The 27,906-nt window shown below is 46.9% G+C and overlaps 1 pseudogene; it reads right to left on the bottom strand.

Moving 5' to 3' along the window:
• LOC136458065 (uncharacterized) overlaps positions 1-24,135 on the bottom strand; it is a 48,006-nt pseudogene extending 23,871 nt beyond the window's left edge.
• Between the last annotated feature and the right edge of the window lie 3,771 nt (positions 24,136-27,906).

Genomic DNA, 27,906 nt, shown 5'->3' with positions numbered 1-27,906 from the left:
ATTATTTGAAGCTGAGAAGTGGAGGTGGATGGCATAATGGAGCCTACTCCCATCTGGGGAGATCAGAACCACTCCAGCTCCCGAGCCGGGTGCCATTACAGACTCGTCGAAGTACATTGTCCAGTATTTGTGGGTGACATCCGGAATTGGTAGCTGGACCTCCGTCCATTTGGCGATAAAGTCCACGAGAGCCTGAGACTTAATAGCGGTGCGGGAGGTATATCTGATGTCGTGGCCCATAAGTTCAAGAGCCCACTTGGAAATTCATCCCACGGCATCACGGTTGTCGACGATGTCTCCGAGTGGGTAAGAAGTGACGACTGTGACTTTGTGGTCGGTGAAGTAGTGTAGGAGCTTCCTGGTTGACATTAGTATGGCGTATAGGAGTTTCTACACCTAGGGGTACCGGACCTTGGGGTCGCTAAGCACTTCACCGATGAAGTATACGGGTCGCTGCACTTTGAGCTGGTGTCCCGGTTCCTCCCTCTCTACGACCAGGGCGGCGCTCACCACATGGTTACTTGCCGCGACATAAAGGAGGAGGGGTTCTTGCTGCTCGGGAGCGACGAGGATTGGGGCTGACATTAGGTATGTTTTGAGGCTTTTGAGAGCCTACTGGGCTTCCTTAGTCTACACGAAGGCATCCGTCCTTTTGAGGAGCTTATAGAGTGGCATCCCCCATTTGCCGAGCCAGGAGATGTAGCGGCTTAGGGTAGCCAGGCAACCTGTGAGCCTCTGCACGCCCTTGACATTGCGTATAGGGCCCATGTTGGAGATGGCCATGATCTTTTTGGGGTTGGCTTCGATGCCATGCTCGGATACGATGTATCCGAGCAGTTTCCCCTTTGGAACCCCGAAAACACATTTTTGGGATTTAGCTTGATGTTGAACCTTCGAAGGTTTGCGAACGTCATGGCCAAGTTCACGATCAGGTCGCAAGCTTGAGCCATTTTGACTACTATGTCATCAACATAGACGGCGATCGTTGGTTTTGGCAGCTCGGCCTGATCGGGCTAGTCGAGCGGGTCAATTTGGTCGACAAAGCATTGCTGCATGCATCTTTGGTAGGTGGCGCCAGCGTTCTTCTGGCCAAAAGGCATGGTGACATAGCAGTACGAACCATATGGGGTGATGAATGAGGTTGCGAGCTAATCGGACTCTTTCATCATGATCTGGTGATAGCCTGAGTAGGCATCCAGAAAGGAGAGGATTTCGCAACCCGAGGTGGAGTCAACTATCTGGTCTATGCGTGGTAATGGGAAATGATCCTTTGGGCATGCTTTATTAAGTCCAGTATAATCGACGCACATTCTCCACTTCTCGGTCTTCTTTCTGACCAGGACGGGATTGGAGAGCCAATCGGAATGGAAGACCTCCCTAATGAACCCGATTGCCAGGAGTTTGGCGATTTCCTCGCCTATGGCCCTATGCCTTTCATCGTCGAAGTGACGCAGGCGTTGTTTGGCGGGTTTAAAACCTAGGGCAAGGCATAGTGCGTGCTCAGCGACCTCCCAGGGTATCCCTGGCATGTCAGATGGCTGCCATGCAAAAACATCGTGATTATCGTGCAGGAAGTTGGCGAGCTTGCATTCCTATTTGGTCGGGAGCTGGGTCTTGATCCGAACTATCTTGGTTGGGTTGGTGGGGTCGATTCCCACCGTCTTGGTTTCTTTAAGCGGGCAGAAGGCCGACGAGGAAGTTGGTTGGTTACAGTTCGGGGCTGCCGAAGCCGACAACTCCCCAAGCCACGGCAGCTTGGACGAGTTGACGACCGTAGTGGCGAGCTCATAGTGTTCATGGTCGCACATGAGGGCATGCGAGAACGCGCTGCTCACAGTGATGATGCCATTTGGTCCCGGCATCTTCAACTTGAGGTAGGTGTAGTTGGGGATTGCCATGAATCTCGCATAGCATGGTCGCCCCAAGATGGCATGGTAGGACCCTAGAAAGTCCACTACCTCGAAGGTGAGGACCTCCGAGCAGAAGTTGGCTCGGCTGCCGAACATGACGGGTAGATCAATATGCCCGAGCGGGTATGCTTACGTTCCTGGGATTACCCCGTGGAAGGGGGAGCCCGCTGGGCGGAGTTCCGATCGGGGGATGCGCATGGCATCGAGGGTGTCGATGTATAGGATGTTGAGGCCACTGGCACCGTCCATCAGCACCTTCGTAAGCCGCTTCTTGCGGACGATGGGGTCGACGACGAGTAGATAGTGTCCTAGTCTTGTGACATGGGAGGGATGGTCCCTCTGATCATAGGTGATCGGAGACTTTGACCAGCTGAGGAAGGAGGGGATTGCCGATTCGGCGGCACATGCCTCTCGATATTGAACCTTATGCTATCATTTGGTCCAGACAGCGTCGGGGAAGTCATCCGTGTCTTTGCCTGCCATACCCCCTTCTTGGGTACTGCCTCTTTGTTGTCTCCCTCCTTTGGCCCACCGGCCTATTGGAGGAAATGTTTGAGGAGCTCACACTCCTTGTAGGGGTGTTTGACAGGGTAGGTGTGGTTGGGGCATGGTCCATCCATGAGTTTGTTGAAGTGGTCAGGCAGGCCCTGATGGGGCTGCTTTACTGTGCGATCGGTCACGGCGACCAGTGGGGCGTTGTCCGATCGACACCGGTCCTTTTTATTTTTCTTGCCCCTCTACGTGGAGGGGCCCTCGTCTGGGTTCGTGCGCTTGGCTTTGACCTTGTCCCGGCCTCCGCTCAAGATCGCTCCAACTACTTCCTCACCAGAGGCATGGTTGGTGGCTACATCAAGTAGGTCGCGGGTGGTATGGGGTTTCAAGCAGCCAAGCTTGTGGATAAGGGACTCATAGTTCATCCTAGAGAGGAACGCGATGATGATGTCTGCGTCAACGACATCAGGGAGGGAGTTACATTGTTGGGAGAACCTCCGAATGTAATCCCTCAGGGACTCGTTGGGCTCTTGCTGACAGCTCTTGAGGTCCTAGGAGTTCCCCGGTCAGACGTACATCCCCTAGAAATTCCCAACGAAGACCCTCTTAAGGTTTGCCCAGTCGCGGATGTCGTCATGCAGAAAGAATTTGAGACATGCCCGAACATGTTCCCCCACACAAATGGGAAGATATTGAATGTTGAAGAAGTCATCATCCACTCCTCTGGCCCGATAGGCGAGCCAGAAGTCCTTGAGCCAAATGCCTAGGTTTGTCTCCCCAGTGTATTTGGTGATGTTGGTGGGCGGCCAGAAACACCGCAGGAACAGCACTTTCTGGATGCACCGGCTGAAGGCCCGAGGCCCTAGGCCCTCGGGGCTAGGGCTCTGGTCGTCCAGCCGGCGACTGCGCCTAGGGCATGTTTCGCTGGTTCCCTCAATGGTTTGGCCAGGATTCGTGGCACCTGCTGTCGTATGGTGGATATTGTTATTGCGTTGGGACCGATGCCAGTCACCGATAGCGCTACGGGTGTCCTAGTGTGGATCGGGCCGCTCGTGTACCGATGGTGGGTGTGGTGGAGGCACCCAGTTGGACCATGGCGCGACTACCGCACTCCGAGCCGATGCTGGCGGCTGTAGCAGCAAACGAATGGAGCGATCCATCTAGCGCGTCCCTGTTCCCCTAGTGGGGAGAGAGGGCATGCATCTTGGTTGTGACACAGAGCTTTCTGCCTGTTGGACGGCGGTGGCTTCTACAAAAACCCAGAGGTTCCGGTAGACTGCCCGCTCCTAAGGGTCGATGGGCTCAGGAACACCGCGTAGAAGCATCGCTGTAGCAGTGATGTTCTGGCCAGCCTGGGTGAATTGTGGGACATCGTTTCCCTCATTCATGATGTCATGTTGGACCTGACGAGCACGGCCCCAGGTGCCACCCGCCAGGCCATGCGCGTGGGGCGTGACGTGCTGGGCCGACTGAGCCGGCGTGGGGGGCGGCTGGCTCTGCGCTTGAGCGGACGCATGGGCCTCTGCACATGGGTTTGGAGGGGTGAGTCTGTGCAGATTCCACAACCACCGGTGGCTGTCCTAGAGCGTCCGCCATGGCGCACTCCCAGGACGAACAGTGGTGTGGTGCCACGTCGCTAATGCTGGAATCGTCGCTCATGCCCACACCATTTAAGGGTTCATGGGAAGCAGTAGGAGCGCGGCCTGCCATTCCCACAAATTCGGACATGAGGGGGAAAGGCGCCAGCACCCTTCGGAGTCCCCGAGCGTACGTATCCATAGAGGACACGAGGCCATAGGGGAACCGGTCGTGCGGTGTTTGCGGCGTGGATGACACAGTCTCTTCAGGTACTCGATTGGGGATAGTAAATAAAGAGTGAGTAGCAGTATGCGTATTACTTACAGCGAGGTTTGAGCAGAGAGTTTGCTCGGATAGAAGCGCAGATGCTGCGCCGTTGATGTCACGTGTCCTAGAGTCAATGGAGGATGCCCCTTCGATGAGTGCCGGAACATGCGCCTCCTTGTGGAGGTGGAGTATGCCGAGCCAGTCGGTGACAAAGTCCAGGCTTCCTAAGCGTAAGGCCAGGGAAGGCTCGAAGACGGGTGGAACCCGCATCCCAACAGGCGAGAGTGCAGGAAACTCCATCGAGCCGAAGCGAATCGTATCGCCTGAACCCGCCACGGTAGGGGTGGTGGAGAAATGGGCCATCCGATTACCAAAAAAGTGTTGAACGTACAGCGTCTTCCCCACGGATGGCGCCAACTGTCAGTACAGAAAGTAACCAACTAGTAAATATTTGTAGTTTTATTGTACATTGTGATCAGAGGTGGCCTAGCACTCAATGACATAGGATTTATACTGGTTCAGGCAACATGCCCTACGTCCAGTCGGGGTCGGTCGATGACTTTATTTCTGAGCCTAGGTGCTCAAAGTCTGTAGTGGGGTACAAACGAGAAGGAGAAATGAGGGGTGTACGGTCGGTCCGGTCGAGAGGGCCTAGATCGACAGGAGCTATGCTATGAACGAAGTGTCCAACTGAAAGGTCCTTGTTTGGTTTTGGTAATTGAGTGACAACTTAGGTGGACTAATTGTGTTTATGTGAGATACACATGTGATTAGTCCACAGGTACATGTGTGTGAGAAACATATGCCATAGAGGTGAAAATGGCTTGGAGATGTTGCAAAGTTCACACATGTGATGATGAAGGAGCTTATTGCACATGAGACATGACATTGAGTCATGTGATCAAGGTGGAGAAGATCAAGACAAGACTTGGCTTGATGGACTAGTTGCAAGCGTGAAGGGCAAGTCGAAGGCTTTGGAGTGATGGACCGTGTGGTGGTGAAGCTTGAGCAAGACTTGGCGCTGATGGACAATGGCAACGGTGAAGAGCAAGTGAATTCAAGATCGATGAACCAATATGATCACGTGATGATATGAAGTGGATCATATCATTGTTGATCGTGTTGGTGCATGTGTTGCATCAATGTTGGAGGAGATGGAATGGAATGCGCAAGGCAAAGGTATAACCTAGGGTATTTTATTTCACCGGTCATAGGTGTGTAGAGAAGTTTATGACCGGGTTTAGGATAGATGGCCATACTATCAAGAGGAGCAAACTTGTTTGCATATCGGTCATCTAAGTGACACTCGAGTGATCTAACTTTGCATCGTCGCTAGGATTGAGTGGCGTGGCAAGTTGAGTGGCTAACCCTTTGGGAAATGATTGTGAAAAGCTAACACACATACACATGGTGGTGTACACTTGGTGGTGTTGGCACATTTACAAAGGAGATGAAATTGGAGTTGATGTGGAGCAACTTGGTGAAGAAAAGGAGTGAGTCGCGCTGGTCAGAGAGTGACCGAACACGTCCGGTATGGTGACCGGACACGTCCGATATTAACCGGTGAACTTAGCGACCGGACACGTCCGGTCGCCACACCGGACATGTTCGGTGTGAATCTACATGGTCGGCGTTTTGTGAACGGTTGACCGGACGCTGGCAGCGTCCGGTCAGGGGTGACCAAACGCATCCGGTCAGACCTAGGTGCTTATTGGACTCGACCGGACACAGCACCTCAGCGTCTGGTCATGTCTGCTTCTGTGTTCTGTGTGAGCATCCGGTCGAACATGTCAGAGAGCCATTGTGGCAACGACTAGTTTAAATGGGACACGTGGTGATCAGGCGCTACCAGACATGTCCGGTATTGTGACCGGACATGTCCGGTATGCACGTCCGGTGCAGCATCCGGTCAGCCCAAAAAACGCCCAGTGAAGGGGTAACGGTTAGTTTAGCCCTTAGGGCTATAAATAGAAGTGGCCCTCGGCCATGGCTAGAGCTAAGCACCTTGGGGGACTTTGTGTCCATGCTTGAGAGTGCTTAGGAGCCCTCCATCTCACACATACTTGATAGTGATCATCTGATTGTGTGAGTGAGCGATTCTAGTGCGATTGCATCATGAGGTTGCATCGAGTGGCACTAGGTGATCGAGTTGCAAGCCAGTGGTGCTTGTTACTCTTGGAGGTTGCCACCTCCTAGATGGCTTGGTGGTGGTCTCCGTCGAAGCCTACAAGAAGCTTGTGCGGCGCTCTAGAGAAGTGCTTTGTGAGGGGCATTGTGCTCGCCCAGCGGGAGTCGCGAAGAGCAACTTTAGTAAAGTGTGTCATTGAGCTACCCTCACTTTCAGGGTAGGTTCTTGCAGCACCCGACGTGCGGGCTTGGCCGGTGATGCCAATTAGCCGCCGAACCACCAAGTGAGCGATCGACACAACGGGGACTAGCATGTTGGCAAACATGTGAACCTCAGGAGAAAAATCATTGTGTCAACCTTGTTCTTCCCGTTGGTTTGCATCCCCATTACACAAGCTTGCAATTACTTTTATACATATTAAGCTTGTGTAGTTGCTCTTGTAATTAGTTAGCTTGTGTAGCTTACTAGTTACCTTCTTGCTTGTGTAGCATAGAAGTAGCTCCCTTGCGTGGCTAATTTGGTTTGCATAACCTTGTTAGTCATATTGCTTAGTTTGTGTAGCTAAGTAATTGCGCTCTCTAATTTGGCATTGGTTGCCTTGTTATTGAGCATTGCTAGTGAGCGTAGTTGGCTTTGTGCTTTTGCTTACTAGCATGTGTTGGAGCTCCCTTGTCGCTTAAAGTACTAGTGGCATAGGTTTGTGTGACCTTGCTTCTAGAATTGGTTAGGAGAGCTCTAGCTAGCCCAGCATCTTTGTTGCTAATTAGTATCTTTGAAAGGTGCTAGTGAATATAGATAGAGGGGTGTAGTCTTGGCTAGACCGATAATTATAATTCCGCACTTGTTTCGGTTAGCCGACGAGATTAAGTTTTAGAAAAGACTATTCACCCCCCCCCCTCTAGTCGTCATCTCGACCCTTTCAGTTGGTATCAGAGCCCGGTCTCTCATTTGTGGTCTTCACCGACCCGAGAGGATGGCAAACTTTGGGCTAGAAGTTGTTTGTGACACACACATTTTTTATGGCACACACTATGCACAGTGGAAACGTCATATGCTTGATCATTTCTATGAGTTGGGTCCCAAGGCATGGTGGATCATTGTTGTTGGTTTTTCTCATGATGCCTTGGATAAGGATAACCTCACCCAAGCGCAAGAGGATTGCTTACAACTTGATCATCGTGCTCTTTATTATCTAACGTGTGCTATACATGATGATATTTTTAGACGTGTGTGGGACTTGGAAAGTGCTCATGAAATGTGGCTAGCACTCCAAGCCTTTTACGGTGACTCCTCCACATGGGATGATGGCAAATTCAAGAAGGAGGATGAGCCCAAAAAAGAGGTGCATGAGTGTGTTGAGCATGATCACAATTTGGTGATTGTGAAAGATTACTCCACCTCATGGTCAAGTGATGATGATGATCGATCTACTACAAGTTCACTTGACAAGGTTGATGGTGATGCCACAAGTGTTGCAAGTGATGATGCTACCCCATGCACACTTGATGGTAATGATGGTTCATGCTCAAGCCATGATGATGCTACTACAAGCTCTCTGACTACATCACCACATTGCTTCATGTCACAAGGTGACACCAAGGTATCAAATGATAATGTGGTTGATCATATTGATTCATATGATAAGCTTGTTAGTAGACTTGCTAGCATGACCATGTCTTTAGAAAATGAGAAAGCTAAAACATTGAAATTAGAAAATGAAAACTCATCTCTAAAGAACTCTTGTGAAGAACATAAGAAATTACTTAATGCTTATAAATCTTCACTTGATGAGCTAAAATTGAATCATGATACACTACTTGCATCTCATGATGATTTATTAGAAAAACATGCCTCTCTCATTAAAGTGTTTACAAAGAAACTTAAAAATAATGAGAGCTCATCACATGGATCAAATGATAAATTGCATATTATTGCTAACCCTTGTGATGTAGGCAAGAAGCATGTATCCACCTCTTATGATGATTTATTAGATATGCCATGCTCTTCACATATAGATGTTTGTTCTACTTCTATGTCTTGTGAGACTAACCTTTTGAAGGAGAACAATGAGCTCAAAAATGAAGTGAAGAAATTGAGTAACAAGTTAGAGAGGTGCTACAACTCTCAAGTCACCTTTGAGCATATGTTGAAGACTCAAAGAAACTTTGGTGACAAGAGTGGAGTCAGCTTCAAGACTAGCAAAGTCAATCATCAAGAAAGCTGCAATGACACAAGTGGCATTAGCTTCAACAAGAGCAAGATCAAGGGCAAAAGATGAGGAAAGAGAAGATATGAAAGAGAGATGAAGAAGCAAGAACAAGAGAAGCTCTCTTATTTCATGTGCTTCAAGTGCCATGAAATGGGACATCTTGCAAATGGTTGCCCCAATGAAGAAAAGCTCAAGTTGAAGAAAGAAGAAGAGAGGCTAAAGCATGTCAAGTGCTTCAAGTGCCACACTTGGGGTCACCTTACCTCAATGTGCCCAACCAAGCAATTGGTGAAGCAACTAAAAAAGCCTCAACCAAAGGCACAAGTTGAGCAAGAGAAGACACCCCAAGAGCAAATCAAGATCAACCATGAAGATGGTGATGCTTTGATGATAAAGAAGAAGAAAACAAGAAGGGGTGGAAAGGCAAGGCATCCAATGTAAACTCAAGATGCCAAGATGATGAGCAAGAATGAAGATGAGAAGAAAGATTATGCTCACATCAAATGCTTCAAGTGTGGAAGTATGGGACACTTTGCCTCTAAGTGTCCTACCAAGCTTGAGAAGAAGGCTCAAGCAATCCATGAGAGGCAAGGCAATGAGAAGCACCACATGAGCAAAGAAGAGAAGGCGCAAGCAAAGAGAAAGTGCTACTCATACCGAGAAAGGGAACACATGGCATATTCATGTCCCCTAGGTGACATTTCTAAGCCTATTTCAACTGTTGATAATAATGTGCTTAGAAAGGATGGCAATGGTACCTCATTGGTTGCAATTGCAAAATATTCCACTATTCATACTAAGGCTATGCCTAAGTATGTTGCTCCTAACTTGAGAGGACCCAAACTTGTTTGGGTACCATCAAAAAGTGGATGATTGATTGTAGGTACCATCGGCATTGGAGGCTTGGTTCAAATAATATTCATCTTGTTGATCATGTAGTTGAGTCAAGTATTGCTAAGTGATGATCATTATCCCAATGCCATGACAAATTGAATGACGTCCAAATGTGCTACAACATACAAGTGTCATATTCAAGTTGTGGTGATTCATTGGATATATTTGATGACTTACAAATAATTGAGTTGAAGCTTGCTAGTTGGATGATCATGAGCTAACCAAGGTATATCTCTTGTTGATCATTTCATTTGGGTGCATATGAGTTGATTGAATTGGATAAATATGCAAAGTTGCTTGCTATAAGTTGATTGAATAGATAATTGCTTAGTAATCAAGTTTGGATTGATTTGGGTTGGATAAATTCATGAGATGACATTTAGTAAGTGATTTGAATGGATATATGTCTTATGGAAGTATTCAAACAAGTTAGCTTCAAGTTTGATTCATATTTGATGAAGAATAGCTCAAGTGTTGAAATTTGTCCTATAATTGAGAATCTGAGCTAGCTGTGATCTTAGCCATGTTTGAGTAATGAAAACTTGTTGGATTGGTTTGAAAATTGGTGTACATGCTCTAGACTTATGGTATAAGATGCTGTAGAAATTTCATAAAAATTGGATAAGAAATGCTTCGGTTTTGGAGTAGTTCTTGTCAGCTATAGTGCAGCAGTTTTCAGCATGTAGCAGTGGTGGAAGAATTGATATATGGCAGCAATCTAGAAGTCAAATGAAGCTCAAATTTTTACAGCTGCTAGATAACTTAGTAAAGAACATCTCCACCCAATTTCGTGGTATTTGGAATTGTACTCTGGGATATATGCTTATTTTTTTGAAGGGTACAAAATCTGTCAGAAAAGTGACAAATGTTGGATTGATCTAGAATCACTTTGATTGAAAGGTCCTCAAGTTGGAAACATGTTTACAAGTGTTTGAGGTACCTAAGTTTGGTTTTGAAATGATCTAGAAGCATGACAAGATATGAGTACAAGGCTATTTTGATTGTGGAGTGTATTTTGCACATATTTGGTACTCAAATTGGAAGATCAAGATCAAACTCAAGATGAAGTTGAAGTTTAAGTTATAGTGACTATTGGAAATTATTTGGTAGAAAGAAAAGAACTTAAACAAGAAGAAAGAAAAGGACTTAAAGAAGGAATCAAGGTTACTCATCGAGTTAAGTCCATCAATTGATCGATCAATCAAATTATTTTAAGTGAGTGTCAAGGATGGTTCTTGGAGAGAGGTCACTTCTCCCTAGTGTAGGGGCTTGCCGCCTATGAGTAGGTAAACCAAGTGTGGTACTTGGAAGGCTAACATGGAAGTGGTGATCCAAGGGACATTTAAGATGCTTAGTTGAAGCAATCAAAAGGATTGATCAAGAAAAGCAATCAACACCCAACAGAGAGCTAGTTATTTCAAGTGGTATTGTCAAATTGATGCTCTCATGCAAGCAAAGATCAAAAGATAAAGCAAGTCAACCACAACAAGAAAGTGCACTTGATCATAAGTGGTATTCATGTCATATGGGTGAAGAATGAAATTCAAATTGGTATCTATTGGTCTTAACCAAGCTTATAAATTAGACTTCACATTGCTATTGGAGTAATAAATTGGAATCTATATGACTATCCTCTACTCCAACATTGCAAAGGTATCATTGTAATGTGCATGATCATTTCATCCCTTACTAGTATGCGGTTAGTGCATATAGTACATGCTTCATAGGATCATACATAACAAATGAAATGTTTAAATTCATAGCCTACCATTATTGCTTGAATGGTTAATTGATCTAGTGGTTAGTATATGAATTTGTTCATGAGCTAGTAAACCTAAGTACTTAAATTAATTTGAAGTGCTAAACAAGTAACAAGTACAACATTGATAAGATAACCCTTACATGAGGTGTGAAGAAGCTTGTCATTGGATTAAACCGGACTTGAAAGCTTAAGCAAATCAATTTAGTTCAAGTCACATAAGAAGCTCATGATAATGATAAGAGTACAAGCATAAGACAAACAATGCAAATGGATATCTAATTTGAATGTTTCAAGTGGTATCTAGACTCAAGTATTTTATCAAAAATTCATAAGTAATGTCTAGATCAACCCACAAGTGATACCCTATAAGTGGTACTCATAAAGATAGCAAATGTTCAAGAAAACAATCAAAATTGATAAATCCAACTAGTGGTTCCAAAATAGAAAATTATTTAAAATGATATCACACCATTCAATTGGTATCCTACAATTGGTATCAATTATAAAAAAATGATGGTTCCACAAGTGATCCTCAACTTTAAGTGATCATAAAATGAAGAATGCATCACTCATCTATAAGAGCTTAAGTGTATAAAATGGATGACCCATGCATAAGAATGATAAGATACAAGTAGTACAAGTCACTTTTTTTAATGATATCTACATGTGGTGTCATTCCAATATTCAAATAATGTCCATAAAAAATGCAAAATTCTAGTCTCAACCATCTACCCCAAAGTGCATACCTTTGCATCAATAAGAAGCATACCCTTTATGGAAATTGATGACAAAGGGGGAGAAATTGTACAAAGATATGATATGATATGAAAGATATGGGGGAGAAATTGTACCATGGGGGAGAGATTGTACAAGGATGTAAAAGATATGAAAATCTTTAGAATGTACAAAGGAAAGTGATAAGACATGGACATGGACAAAGAGGGAGCAACATTGGAGAAAAGAGATGGATCAAAATTCTTGGACAAGAAGAGAAGCACACAAATAGGGGGAGCAAGCTCATGAACTTTGATTGATTGCATTTGATATGTGCATATTCATGTGCTTGCTTGCATTGCATAAAACTTTCAAATTCAATATGCATGCTTGTGTGGTGTATGCTAGTTGTAGAACTTGAATGATGATTTGATAACTAGCATGCATAGGATGATAGCTAGACACTTGGTATGCTTTACAAGTAATGCTAGTACCTTATTTTTAATGTTGATATCATGAGGTATCTAGTGTTTTTTATTTCCAAGTGGCATCTAGCTAATCATGGTGTTAAGGATGAACTTAAAGGTGCAACTACAATTGGTATCACACTTCAAAGGTTTATTCTATACACCTTAGCATCATTCGGTAGTAATTACTCTCCCATAATTTAAATCTATGCATATGTGCAAGCTTAAAATCAAATACTCTAGCACATATGTAGGGGGAGCTAATACTACCATTTCAGGTTTGTGGTACTTGTCCAAAATCATTTACACATGGTAAAATTGCTTGGGCAAGCAACATGAATCCAAAAGAGCTTAATTTATATATCTTTGTAGAGTTGTCATCAATTACCAAAAAGGGGGAGATTAAAAGGTCCTTGTTTGGTTTTGGTAATTGAGTGACAACTTAGGTGGACTAATTGTGTTTATGTGAGATACACAGGTGATTAGTCCACAGGTACATGTGTGTGAGCAACATATGCCATGGAGGTGAAAATGGCTTGGAGATGTTGCAAAGTTCACACATGTGATGATGAAGGAGCTTATTGCACATGAGACATGACATTGAGTCATGTGATCAAGGTGGAGAAGATCAAGACAAGACTTGGCTTGATGGACCAGTTGCAAGTGTGAAGGGCAAGTCGAAGGCTTTGGAGTGATGGACCACGTGGTGGAGAAGCTTGAGCAAGACTTGACGCCAATGGACGATGGCAACAGTGAAGAGCAAGTGAAGTCAAGATCGATGAACCAATACGATCACGTGATGATATGAAGTGGATCATATCATTGTTGATCGTGTTGGTGCACGTGTTGCATCTGTAAGGAAAATGGACCCTTGGCCCATTTACTTTGGATTTTGGTGTTTGATGACCAACACAACCAAATTGGACTAATGAATTTGCAAGTGTCTATTTTGTAGTCCAATAGGGTGCAAGACATGACTTGGACGAAGGCGATGTGATGATCCGATGATCAACACCTCAAGCAAGACATTAGAAGCACAAGTGAAGACCCAAGATATCAAGCAAAGTCCAAGCACGAAGATAGGAACCAAGCCGTACGCAAGATCGCGAAGAAACGAGCTCGCAGAGGCGACCGGACGCTGGACCGGACGCTGAAAGCGCGACCGGATGATGGACCGGTGGCTCGGTAGACAGGCGACCGGATGCGAGGACCAGACACTAGCAGCAACCGACCGGACGCAGAAACACAGCGTCCGATCGAGTACAAAGAGGTTCCAGGCGCGCGAAACTGTGACCGGACGCATCCGGTGGCAGGCGACCGGACGCTGGCAGCGTCCGATCGGTAGTTCGTGGCTGCAACGGTCGGGATGACCGAACGTGTCCGGTCAGGACGATCTCAGCGTCCGGTCAGTAGCAGAATTGCGGGAGTTCGACCCCAACGGCTACTTTCTCAGTGGGGCTTATAAATACAACCCCCAACCGGCCATTTGAAGGGTGTGGAGCTGAGGAAATATACCAAGGGTGTTGATACACCATTTTAGTGATCTCCACATACATAGTGCTTAGTGTTTTATTAGGTGATTAGCATAAGTGCTTTGCGAAGTGCTTAGGTTGATTAGACCACCGCTCATGCGCTTGCTCTAGGTGTTTGCCTAGTGTTTAAGTGAGGTTTGCATACCTCTTGCCACCCCATGCTTGTGAGCACAAGTGTTGTACATCGGAGGGGCTTGAAGTCTTGCGAGATCACACCAACCGCGTTTGTGGTGTGGCCGCCACCGTGTACCGAAGGGAACAAGTCCCGCGGCGTTTCGGCCGAAAGCTTGATAGTGAAGACGGCGGGGAGCATCCGGGAGAGGCTTGCTGAGAGGCACATCGGAGACCCACTTGCGCATGGGGAAGGCACGAGGCTATCCACGGAGTTACCCAGTTGGGAGCTTGGCCCTTGCGAGGGATTCCTTGCAAGGGGCTCCAATGAGGACTAGGGGGAAGCTTGTGCGCTTCTCGATACCTCGGTAAAAATACCAGAGTCGTCGACGGGAGTTTGCATATCTCTACCTTGCTCTTTAAGCTTCCGCATTTACATTGATCATATTATCATCATTTGCGGTAGAGATAGCAACACACTAGCAAAACCATAGTTGCACATCTAGAAAGATTATCTTTTGCATAGGTTTTGCTAGAGGATGAAAAAGAGGCCATAGTTTAGAGTTAGAATTTTAAGTTGCCTAATTCACCCCCCCCCTCTTAGGCGTCACGGTCCCTTCAATTGGTATCAGAGCCGGTTGGCTCATATTTGGACCTTTGGCTTAACCGCCGTTGAGCCGACGCTATTGTAGAGTGGTTGGGATGGATACCGCTAGGCCTCCACAATTTGACGGCACTAACTTCCCATACTATAAAGCTAGAATGGCTTGCCACCTTGAGGTGGTTGATTTGGGTGTATGGAGAGTCACTCGCGATGGGATGAAACCCATTAAGAATCCCGAAAAACCCACAAAGAGTGAGGAAAAAGAAATACATTTTAATGCTAGAGCTAAGAATTGCTTGTTTGAATCATTTAGCATGGATGTGTTTAACCAAGTGTTCACCTTAAATACGGCACATGAAATTTGGTTAAAACTCCAAGAGCTCCATGACGGCACAAGTAATGTCCGTGAGCAAAAACATTGTCTAGCCAAGCAAAATTATGACTCCTTTGCTATGAATGATGATGAGCTTGTTCGTGATATGTACTCTCGATTGAATCTAATCATCAATGAGCTCCATTCAATAGGATTATTAAAGCTAGATGATGCGGACATTGTGAGGAAGATCATCTCCGTGCTACCACAAAAGAAATATGCAAGTATCATCACCATCCTTCACAACATGGAGGACTTGAGCAATATGACCCCGGGTATAGCCATTGGCAAGTTAGTGGCATTTGAAATATTACATAAGATGGGGCAAGAAGAAGCTTCTTCATCAAGCAAAGGCAAAGCTCTCGCTTGTAGCGAGAAGAAAAAGATGAAGGGCAAGAAAGTTGAGTCAAGCTCAAGCTCAAGCTCCTCAAGTGAAGAAGAAGATGAGGATGATGATGATGATGATGATTCAAGTGATGATGATCAATCTTCCTCCTCCACCTCCGACCTTGATGAAGAATCAATCAAACTTATCAAAAAGGTGGAGAAGATGATCATAAGGCTCAATGTCAAGGGTGTGCCCATCCAAATTCAAGACCTCGTTTTCACTAATCAAAGAAACGAGCAAAGAAAGAGGGGATGCTATGGATGCGGCGAGTTGGGGCACTTTGTGGAAGTTTGTCCAAACAAGCCCACACCCAAGACAAAGAAAAAGGCATGCAAGAACAAAGCCCTCACAACAATAAGGTCATGGGATGATTCTTCTAGTGAAGAACAAAACCATCACAAGAGGCGAGGTCACAAGCACTCATCATCAAGCTCTTCCCGTGTGTGCCTTACGGCACGAGGTAACGAAAGCTCATCCTCTAGTGAGAGTGATAGTGATGATGATTTGCCTTCTTACAATACAATTGTGCAACAAAATCTTAAATATGCTAAAGTTTGCACTAGTCAACAAAAGAAGCTCAAAACTTTAAAAGAAGAGCTAGGTAGTTCACAAGAAGCATACAAGAATTTGCTTGAACAATATGAAAACTTTGCAAATCTCAATGTTGAACTATCTACTAAAATTGAGCAACTTGAGGCTAGTGCAACAACAAGTGCATGCACAATTAATAATAAGCAACTTGAAAAGAAAAATGAAAAATTAAAAGAAAAATTAGCTTGCTCACAAAATGATTATCAAAGTTTGCTTGCTAAAATGGAAATCATGTGCAAACATTGTGATGAGCTAACAAATAAAGTTGCTAATCTTGAGGCCATCAAAAATACCCCCACCAAGGCATCTAAAAAGAAAAGTTCTATCATTAAAAAGGATGCCTCTACTTCTTGCAATGATTTATGTTTAGACTCACCTTTGTGCAACCAAGTTTGTGTTGAGAAAGTTATTGTAGATACATGCACACAAGAGGTTGCAAAGGAGAATGAGCAACTCAAGCAAGAAGTAGCTCGCCTCACCAAGGACTTGACTCAAGTGAAAGGCAAGGCGAAGCAAACCCAACTTCATCAAGATAACACCGTCAAGGGAGTGAAGAAGCTTGATGAAGGACAAACCGTGGTTTGTTACGTGTGCCACAAGGAAGGTCACAAGTCCTATGAGTGCAAGGTGAAGAATGGGGGAAGAGCAAAGAAGAAGGAGAAAAAGCAAACAAGCAAGCTCTCCAACACCTACACCAACAAGGTGGACAAGAAGGCCTCCACACCTTATCTCTTGAAGAAGAAGAAAAATGACAAGGTGGTGGCCATCAAGGTGAACAAGCAAGCTAACAATGGGGTCAAACGCTTTTGGGTGCCAAAGGAGATCATTTCAAACATGAAGAGCACCAAGAAGGTTTGGATCCCGAAAGGGAAGTGAGAAGTCCGTCGGTCTTTGGGGAATTTGGAGACTTGGCAAAGTATGGGTGCATTTCATGGGGTGCATCATGTTGGACAAAGTTATTGCCAAGTGGGTTAGTGAATACTATGGACCCAAATTCCCCTTCCCATGACAGGTAACTAGATTCAATTTACTTCAATTGGTATTAGACTTAAAATTTTTCCTACAATTGGTATCTTTTAGCATCTAGTTACTCTTCATGCCTATGTTTGCATTTGAATTCTTATATCTTTTGTCATGCATACACTAGGTATATCATATGGTAGGCGTGCTCAGTTTCATTCTTAACCCTTGGAGCAAACCTACATGGTTCACAATTGTTTAAGAGCACGGCACATAGCTTGTTTTACTATTGTTCATCTAATATGTGCCAATATCCAAATTGTAGATAATCTCTTCCGAATATCCATTTTAAAAATGATTCTCACATTCATGAGATGTCATCTTTCAAGTGGTTTTTTTTTTCAAAATCAATGTGCATGATTTCTCCAAAGTATTCTACTTTTGTGTGCACATATTTAAGGGGAGTAATTCTACAACTTAGATGCTTTGAGACTAACACTTTTACAAATGGTATCAATCTTTCAAACCTATCACATGTGTAGTAGTCTCATTGTAAGGAAATTGGAGTCCCTGGAGTTAAGCATCATTCTTCAATTGGCATCATCATGTTGATTTCATTTCATTTTTATATGCTTTCTCCATGCATTATATAGATCAAACTCTCTTGTGCAACAAATTGCTAATTATGCATATGCTTTGCTTTCTACCATATGTATGCATATATTTAGGGGGAGCTTAGTCTATATAATGCGAGAGTCAAATTTTGTGATCCATTTCACTCTATACACAAAGGATCATGAAATTTGACCCTCCCTTGTGCTACTAATGTCTTCCTTTTCGGTGTTTGATGCCAAAGGGGGAGAATTTGGAGGACCAAAGGCAAGCATTAAGTTAATGTTTACAAATGGTAATGGTCCAAGAAAGGGAGGAAATTTGGAGGACCAAAGGCAAGCATTAAGTTAATGTTTACAAATGGTAATGGTCCAAGAAAGGGAGGATAGTGGATTATGGATTAGTTTAAGTAATGGGGAGAATTTATAAGAAGCAAAACTTTAATCCATAATGCCACATGGGGACATTTGCAAGGGCAAGCTAGGTCTTCAATTGGTATCATAGTCTTTCATGTAGTATCTCTTAGCATCATAAACTTGCCCTTTGCATTGCATCCTAGCAAGTAGGTAGTTGTTAAATTTAAAATTTTTATTATTTACTTGCTTTGGTCGTGTTGGCATCAATCACCAAAAAGGGGGAGATTGTAAGGAAAATGGACCCTTGGCCCATTTACTTTGGATTTTGGTGTTTGATGACCAACACAACCAAATTGGACTAATGAATTTGCAAGTGTTTGTTTTGTAGTCCAATAGGGTGCAAGACGTGACTTGGACGAAGGCGACGTGATGATCTGATGATCAACACCTCAAGCAAGACATTAGAAGCACAAGTGAAGACCCAAGATATCAAGCAAAGTCCAAGCACGAAGATAGGAACCAAGCCGTACGCAAGATCGCGAAGAAACGAGCTCACAGAGGCGACCGGACGCTGGACCAGACGCTGAAAGCGCGACTGGACGATGGACCGGTGGCTCGGCAGACAGGCGACCGGACGCGAGGACCGGACGCTAGCGGCAACCGACTGGACGTAGAAACACAGCGTCCGATCGAGTACAGAGAGGTTCCAGGCGCGCGAAACTACGACCGGACGCGTCCGGTGGCAGGTGACCGAACGCTGGCAGCGTCCGATCGGTAGTTCGTGGCTGCAACGGTCGGGACGACCGGACGCGTCCGGTCAGGACGATCTCAGCGTCTGGTCAGTAGCAGAATTGCGGGAGTTCGACCCCAACGGCTACTTTCTCAGTGGGGCTTATAAATACAACCCCCAACCGGCCATTTGAAGGGTGTGGAGCTGAGGGAACATACCAAGGGTGTTGATACACCATTTTAGTGATCTCCACATACATAGTGCTTAGTGTTTTATTAGGTGATTAGCATAAGTGCTTTGCGAAGTGCTTAGGTTGATTAGACCACCGCTCATGCGCTTGCTCTAGGTGTTTGCCTAGTGTTTAAGTGAGGTTTGCATACCTCTTGCCACCCCGTGCTTGCGAGCACAAGTGTTGTACATTGGAGGGGCTTGAAGTCTTGCGAGATCACACCAACCGCGTTTGTGGTGTGGCCGCCACCGTGTACCGAAGGGAACAAGTCCCGCGGCATTTCGGCCGAAAGCTTGATAGTGAAGACGGCGGGGAGCATCCGGGAGAGGCTTGCCGAGAGGCACATCGGAGACCCACTTGCGCGTGGGGAAGGCCCGAGGCTATCCACGGAGTTACTCGGCCGGGAGCTTGGCCCTTGCGAGGGATTCCTTACGAGGGGCTCCAACGAGGACTAGGGGGAAGCTTGCGCGCTTCTCGATACCTCGGTAAAAATACTGGAGTCGTCAACGGGAGTTTGCATATCTCTACCTTGCTCTTTAAGCTTCCGCATTTACATTGATCATATTATCATCATTTGCGGTAGAGATAGCAACACACTAGCAAAACCATAGTTGCACATCTAGAAAGATTATCTTTTGCATAGGTTTTGCTTGAGGATGAAAAAGAGGCCATAGTTTAGAGTTAGAATTTTAAGTTGCCTAATTCACCCCCCCCCCTCTTAGGCGTCACGGTCCCTTCAGCATCGATGTTGGAGGAGATGGAATGGAATGCGCAAGGCAAAGGTATAACCTAGGGCATTTCATTTCATCGGTCATAGGTGTGTAGAGAAGTTGGTACTATCAAGAGGAGCAAACTTGTTTACATATCGGTCATCTAAGTGCCACTCGAGTGATCTAACTTTGCATCGTCGCTAGGATTGAGTGGTGTGGCAAGTTGAGTGGCTAACCCTTTGGGAAATGATTGTGAAAAGCTAACACACATACACATGTTGGTGTATACTTGGTGGTGTTGGCACATTTACAAAGGAGATAAAGTTGGAGTTGATGTGGATCAACTTGGTGAAGAAAAGGAGTGAGTCGCGCTGGTCAGAGAGTGACTGGACGCGTCCAGTATGGTGACCGGACACGTCCGATATTAACCGGCGAACTCAGCGACCGGACACGTTCGGTCGCCACACCGGGCATGTCCGGTGTGAATCTGCATGGTCGGCGTTTTGTGAACGGTCGACCGGACGCTGGCAGCATCCGGTCAGGGGTGACCGAACGCGTCTGGTCAGACCTGGGTGCTTACTGGACTCGACTGAACGCAGCGCCTTAGCGTCCGGTCATGTCTGCTTCTGCGTTCGGTGTGAGCATCCGGTCAGACATGTCAGAGAGCCATTGTTGCAATGGCTAGTTTAAATGGGACATGTGGTGATCAGGCGCTACCGGACACGTTCGGTATTACGACCGGACGCGTCAGGTATGCATGTCCGGTGCGTCCGGTGCTGTGTCCGGTCAGCCCGAAAAACGCCCAGTGAAAGGGTAACGGCTAGTTTAGCCCTTGGGGCTATAAATAGAAGTGGCCCTCGGCAATGGCTAGAGCTGAGCACCTTGGGGGACTTTGTGTCTATGCTTGAGAGTGCTTAGGAGCCCTCCATCTCACACATACTTGATAGTGATCATCCGATTGTGTGAGTGAGCGATTCTAGTGCAATTGCATCATGAGGGTGCATCGAGTGGCACTAGGTGATCAAGTTGCAAGCCGGTGGTGCTTGTTACTCTTGGAGGTTGCCACCTCCTAGACGGCTTGGTGGTGGTCTCCGTCGAAGCCCGCAAGAAGCTTGTGCGGTGCTCCGGAGAAGTGCTTTGTGAGGGGCATTATGCTCGCCCCACGGGAGTCGCGAAGAGCAACTTTAGTAAAGTGTGTCATTGAGCTACCCTCACTTCCGGGGTAGGTTCTTGCGGCGCCCGACGTGCGGGCTTGGCGGGTGATGCCAATTAGCCGCCGAACCACCAAGTGAGCGGTCAACACAACGGGGACTAGTGTGTTGGCAAACACGTGAACCTCGGGAGAAAAATCATCGTGTCAACCTTGTTCTTCCCGTTGGTTTGCATCCCCATTACATAAGCTTGCAATTACTTTTATACATATTAAGCTTGTGTAGTTGCTCTTGTAATTAGTTAGCTTGTGTAGCTTACTAGTTACCTTCTTGCTTGTGTAGCATAGAAGTAGCTCCCTTGCGTGGCTAATTTGGTTTGCGTAACCTTGTTAGTCACATTGCTTAGTTTGTGTAGCTAAGTAATTGCGCTCTCTAATTTGGCATTGGTTGTCTTATTATTGAGCATTGCTAGTAAGCGTAGTTGGCTTTGTGCTTTTGCTTACTAGCATGTGTTGGAGCTCCCTTGTCGCTTAAAGTACTAGTGGCATAGGTTTGTGTGACCTTGCTTCTAGAATTGGTTAGGAGAGCTCTAGCTAGCCCGGCACCTTTGTTGCTAATTAGTATCTTTGAAAGGTGCTAGTGAATATAGATAGAGGGGTGTAGTCTTGGCTAGACCGATAATTATAATTCCGCACTTGTTTCGGTTAGCCGACGAGATTAAGTTTTAGAAAAGACTATTCACCCCCCCCTCTAGTCGCCATCTCGACCCTTTCACCAACCCTAAACCTGAACTTGAAGAAGTCGACTTGGGTTAACTGCTTTTTGTTTGGAGGGAGCACATCCCCTTTTATAGAAGAAGGGGGTGGCTTTACAAGAGAGAGTAGGACGTTTCTAAGCCTTGTTGCCCACGCCGATGGGGATGGGACAATGGTGGGCGCCTGCAATACTATTGATGTCACTGTAGAATGTCAGGTACATGTGGGAGGTTGAGCTGCTTTCTTCAAGACTGGGGACGTCGGTACCTGCAAAAATGTTGTCTCGCCGACTGGGAACATGGTTTTACCATGTTCGCCTGATACGGTGAATTCCGACGCCTACAATACTATAGAGGTAAATGTCGGCGCCTACAATACTGTTCTACAGGGTATGGTCCCTGGTGCCGTGGTTTGACTTACGAGCCCTGTCTTGCCTTCCTTAGTACGCCTTCTGGTTCTTTCTGAGCGGGCGTCCCCGGTCGGATGGCCCCAGTCGGTACTGGCGCGCCAATCGGAAAATAGTGATGGGCAGGGTTTTCTGTGAACCCCGGTCGGAGACACGGGGTCAGAGTCGGAAGCAGTCTTCGCGTCAGGCTTTTCGGGTGGAGGCCGTGCCAAGGCGGCCGGGGCCTGATGCTAGCGCTCCGATCGGAGTTGGCCTGAGCCTGAGCTAGTGCTCCGGTCGGAAAGATTGGCCGAAGGTGGCCAGGGCCTGAAGCGAGTGCTCCGGTTTGTTGAATTTAGACTCTCGGGTCAGTCCAGAAGAAAAGAAGGCCGTCCTCCTAGGCCGAGCCCTGGCGTGGAAGCCGGTACCCGAGGGACCCCGGGTTTATAAACCCGACACTGTTCATCTTCCCCGATGGGTTAGTGTACGGTTGAGTCACTGTTCTTCTTCCCCGTCGGGTTAGGGTTCGTTTCCCGATTAGGGTTAGGGTTTCAATCCGAAAACGGATTGAACCCTCTATTCTTTTCTCAGATCCGAACGGATCTAATCTGATAGGCTAAATCTATACCCAAACGAGGCTCTAGTACCATTGTTAAACCTTGAACAAGATCTATAAGCATAGAACTAGTATGTCTACTTGCTGTTGAATAGAATCATGAACCCTAAAACATCTACTAGTGCAGTAACAGTAGGTAGAACAAGAGAAAAAAAAAAGGGAGGGATAGAAGATGGACGTGTCAAACCTGACACCGTAGAGGGAGTCGATCCAGAGGCGTTGACCATCTCATTCGTTGGTGAAGTCTGCGCACGGGCAACGACGTTCGGGGAAGAGGTCGATGAAGCCGTCGACGTCGGTGGAGCGGGACAGCGCGGCTAGTGGCTTCCCGTCACTGGTTGTGCCCCTCTAGATTGGCTCCCTCTGTGGTGTCAGGTTTGACACGTCCATCTTCTACCCCTCCATTTTTTCTCTTGTTCTACCTACTGTTACTGCACTAGTAGATGTTCTATGGTTCATGATTATATTCAACAGCAGGTAGACATGCTAGTTCTATGCCTATAGATCCTGTAAAGGTTTAACAACCTCAACCAAAAGTGACTTTGAAGTCATAATATGTGGCTCATTGCCCAATTTGCCTTTTTGTTTGTCATAACCCCTAGGGAGGCTATTGAGATCATTTGGAAAGAAAATCTCTGGATCAAAATCCAGTAACCCATATATTCGTACAGTCTTCAGTATCTCTGACTATATCAACGCAAGCATTAGAGCTGATCCAGAACGGCATGTCAAGACCTGGAAATTGTACAACCAAATAACACTAGATGAGGAGGCATAGCATATTTATTACAGTAGTGTATACAACTACAAGGCATAGAAGCTAGATTCTGGCATACCGAGTGAAGATACATAGTCCGCACATCCAACACTCGATTTGTTCTTCGAAACCCCTGAATGGAAGATCCTAGTAAATTAGCACCAATACTTGTAAGCTTTGCATGTAGAACAGAAATTTGCTAGGCAGAGACCACACACTACATCATGCTACATCAACCAGACAGCTGAAACGACTTCAAAATCAAGCCGTTCGTACGTAGTGATACCCAAATTGGGCTAGCAACAGGATCAGAATAACTTTGCGCAACATGGCGACAGCTATACACAGTACCTTATGGATGTAGAGGTAGCGGTCAAGATAATCGAAGAAGACCTCGGGCGGCGCGCCGGAGGGCGGGAAGTTGCCGCCGGCGCAGAAGCCCGCGGAGAGGCCATTGAGGCGCGCGAGGAAGGCGTCCACGGGGAGCGGGACCGAGGAGTGGGAGACGAGCGAGTCCCCTCGGCGGCGACGCAGAGCGCGGCGCGGGCGAGGTCAGGGCCGCGGCTGATGGCGATGCTGCTCCCCGCACTCACCCGGGTGAGCCGCCCCACCTGCGCCACGAACCCGTCCCACGCCCCTGGCGTGCTCGGTGGCCGCCCTGACGGCCTCGAGGGAGTCGTGCAGCACCAGCCGCGACGGGGCCTCCCCCTCCCCCACGGCGCCGCCGCCCTCCTGCCCCACGGCCGCCGCGCGGGGCCTGATTCTGACGGAGGAGCGCCGCCTGCGGCCACGGCAAGGACGGCAGCCGAGAGCGGAGGAGGGGGTGACCACACCGTCGCGCCCGCGCAGCTCATGGCGGCGGCAGTGAGTCAGATTCACCGGATCGGAGGCGGTGGCGTCGGACGCCGCGGCTAGCAGACAGCGAGGCGGCGAGCTGTGCTGCTGCATCGTACGTGTGTATATATAAAAACAAAATGTTGGGGTAGTATATGATATATAATAAGGTTATTTGGATCACGCTATTATAATTCTTTAAATTTGAAGATCTGCCATTACAATTCACCTATTCTGAAACTTGCCATTACAATTCTTCTTTTACCTGATACTTGCCATTTTCTACGTCTCCCGAGTGTCTAGGCCCACTGTCAGGTCGTATACGTGTACACATCTTCCGTACGGACCAAAACACCCCTGTTGCTTCTCTCCCTCCTCTGACGTGTGGGCCCCACACGTCATATTCTCCTTCAACCTCCTTCGTCGCTCAGTTCCTTCACCGCGGCACGCAACAGCCCGACAACGGCCATGGATCCCACCTCCTCCGTTCGCCCCGTCCAACGCCGACGGCGAGGGGGCTTCTTCCCCGGCGGGTGCGGCTTCCCCGCGTGTGGCCACGGCATCCCCGGCGGCGGGCGCGGCTTCCCCACGCGTGGCCACACGACATCCTCGGCAGCGGGTGCAGCTTCCCCGGCAGCGAGGGGCTTCTTCCCCGACGGACGCGTCTTTCCCGTGCGCGACCACGGCATCCTCGACGGCAGGCGCAGGTTCTCGGCGGCGGGCGCAGCATCCCCGGTAGTGGTGCGGCCACGGCCTCCCACGGCGCGGCGCGGCCACGCCATCCCTGGCAGTGGGCGTAGCCTTCCCCGGCGCGGAGTCAGACACGGCATCCCCGGCACTACCGGCGAAGGAACCGAGCGAAGGAGAGCGCCGGGGAGGTTGAAGGAGAATCTGACGTGTGGAGCCCACATGTCAGTGAGTGGAGGGAGAGAAGCAACATGGGGTGTTTTGGTCCATACGGAAGATGTGTACACGTATACGGCCTGATAGTGGGCCCAGACACTCAGAAGACGTAGAAAATGGCAAGTATCGGATAGAAGAAGAATTGTAATTGCAAGTTTTAGAATAGGTGAATTGTAATGACAGATCTCCAAAGTTAAAGAATTATAATGGCGTGGATCAAATAACCCTATATAATATAATTGGTGGGCATCGAAGAAGCTTGTTCTTGCGCCGCTGCTAGCGTCGGCATCGGCTGCGGTGCCCAAACTTGTTTGTCTCTCTGTTTGAAGCACCACTCCGACCATACGTTGTGGAGGGCTATTTGGTTCGAGCTACTAAACTTTAGTAGCTACTAAACAGTTTAGTCATTTTTAGTAACTCCAGAGTTACTAGAGAGGACTAAAGTATTTTTAGTAGCTTTTAGTCATAGCGTTTAGTTAAAAAGTTATTAAAATGACTCAAAGCAAATAAATTTAGTAGCTGCCATGCGAATCAAACATGCCCTTATCTCCTCCTCGTCTCCTCCGCGGCACGGAGCCTCCATGGCCTCAGAGAAGAGAAGGCCACCGCTCGCGAGCAGGTCCACGTCTCTCGCCTCACTTGCACGGACATGGCCAGTGCTCGCGAGTAGATCCACTTCCGCGCGTCGCCGTCCCAGCGTCCGTCGTCGTCTCCACGCACGGAGAAGACCAGCGCTCGCGAGCAGATCCACTTCCGCGCGTCGCTGTCCCAGCGTCATCGTCTCCTCGATCTCCCGGCTCCCTCCCTGCCGGTCTCGCCGCGGCCCACAGCGTCCCGCGCCCCTCCGCCCCACAGCGCCGCGCCGTGCCGCCGTTGCCGGTTCCGCCCGCGCCGACGCGCCCCAGGGCAAAACGGACAACGCCCGCGCGCAGGCCCACACCACAGCCCACAGGAGACGAAGCCGGGTGAAGCGACGAGTATCATTTCCAAAATCTTCTCTCCCTCCCGCATGCAGCTCCAGTCAGCAGGAAATCCGCGACTTCGCCCACAGAGCGGATCAGATACAGATAGATAGGAGGCGTTTGGTTGGAATCGTGCAGAAACAGTTTCAGAAGCAGGGGATGAAGCTTGAAGCGGTATCAAACGGCTCCTAGAATTTTGTTTTCCCAAAAAAAAAAGATTTTTGTTTTTCCTAACTATCTTTACGGACCCGTTCGGCCGGTGTTTTGTTTCGCCAGCTGCTGCTGCTGCATTTTGTACTGTTTATTAAACAGTAGCTTGTGTCATACTCTCTCTCACGAAAGAATGCAATTCTCATTTTTAGAGTCAAACTGTTCAAACTTTGGCTAAATTTATATAAAAAAATATTATTACGATACAAAATAAGTATCATTATATTAGTTATAAAATATATTTTTATAATAAATTTATTTAGAGACATAAATGTTAATATTATTTGCTACAAATTTAATAAAATTTGGGCTAGATTAACCGGTACGATTCCCATAACTACATTTTTGTGTGGACGAGGGAGTACGTGCAAAGAAGTAGCAGAGGCTACGGCTATCAATAATGGCTTTTGAACAGAACTACTGTGTATGCAGTGAGGGTGAGAGAGCCGACAGGAAAGAAGGATACGCGCATAAGAGAGTCTGGGTGTGAATCTCACCGTTTGCCTCTCGCGTCGTGACTCACGTAGCGGTACCAAAGGAGGTGGCACTTCGTTAGTTCACCGTGGCAAATTTTGGTCGGGCTCCTTTGGGCCCGGCTCTGTGTTACAGACTTACAGTAGGCGGGAGGAGCTAAAAATACTATTTTTAGTTTTTTATTTAGAAAAAAAAATAGAGAAAAAATTGATAAACAGTACCATATATAGTGCAAGAGATGGACGAGACGAAGCCGTTGAGAGCCTCTTCAAATAGCGTCAGAGATGGCAATGGATACCGCGACCTAAAATCTGATGGGTTTTTATCCTATTAGGACATAAATAAGGGCTGATTTACTTACGGTATGTGATTAATGAACAAAAATCTTTACTCTGATTTTGTGGATACAGGTATGATTCTGCACTAGCCAAACCTATAAACCATGGGTATGAAAATACCTGATATGCAAATATACTCCAAAGCTATTCACCAACCTAATATACTCCAAAATATGGTCCAACTAGCACACCTAGTGCCATATAAGGAGTGACATATATATTTATTTTTCTGTTACATTGTTACATATTTGTTGTTCTATTGTTTGCCCATATAGTCATAGTTCCATGTAACTGCATTTCTTATCGGGTTTGGGCAACCGTGGCTACTCGCTGCCCGTTGAAAGCATCTAGGCTCTTAGTTGGGTTTCGGTAATTAATGACAATACGTGATTACTGTGACTAACGTGTGTTTTGCAGAAACAATTGAGTTAGGTCACGGTAATGGAGATCGATTGGGCAATCATGGTTGTCATGCCCCTACGATGAAAATCGTTTCGGTTTTCAAAGGATGGACGACAAGGTTAAGGATGAACTAGTTCTAAGTGTCGATTGGAGTTAGAGAGACACTTAGAGTAGTTTAGGACTTTGTTTTTCCTTTGGCCGTACTATTAAGGGGGGTATGAATGGGTAGCTTGACCTAGGTGAGTCTAGTGAGTTAGGTATGGTGCACACTTGTTAAAACTAGCACTAGGTAGCTCCACAACAGCCCTTTGATCCAATGGAGCAAACTTCATTTACATATGTTCGAGAGTTGGAAGTGAATGAAGGGTCAAATACTGATCGGACGCTGTCTCAGGGTCCGATCAGCTCATTTGACCAAGGTGATTGCGTCTGGTTTGCCCGGACTCTACGAGGTCATGGTACCAGACGCTGAGGGCCAGCATCCGGTCGACTCCAGTAAGGT

The sequence above is a fragment of the Miscanthus floridulus genome, chromosome 6 (assembly GCF_019320115.1).
Source record: "Miscanthus floridulus cultivar M001 chromosome 6, ASM1932011v1, whole genome shotgun sequence".
Taxonomy (NCBI): Eukaryota; Viridiplantae; Streptophyta; class Magnoliopsida; order Poales; family Poaceae; genus Miscanthus; species Miscanthus floridulus.
This window is presented reverse-complemented; position numbering and strand designations above follow the sequence as displayed.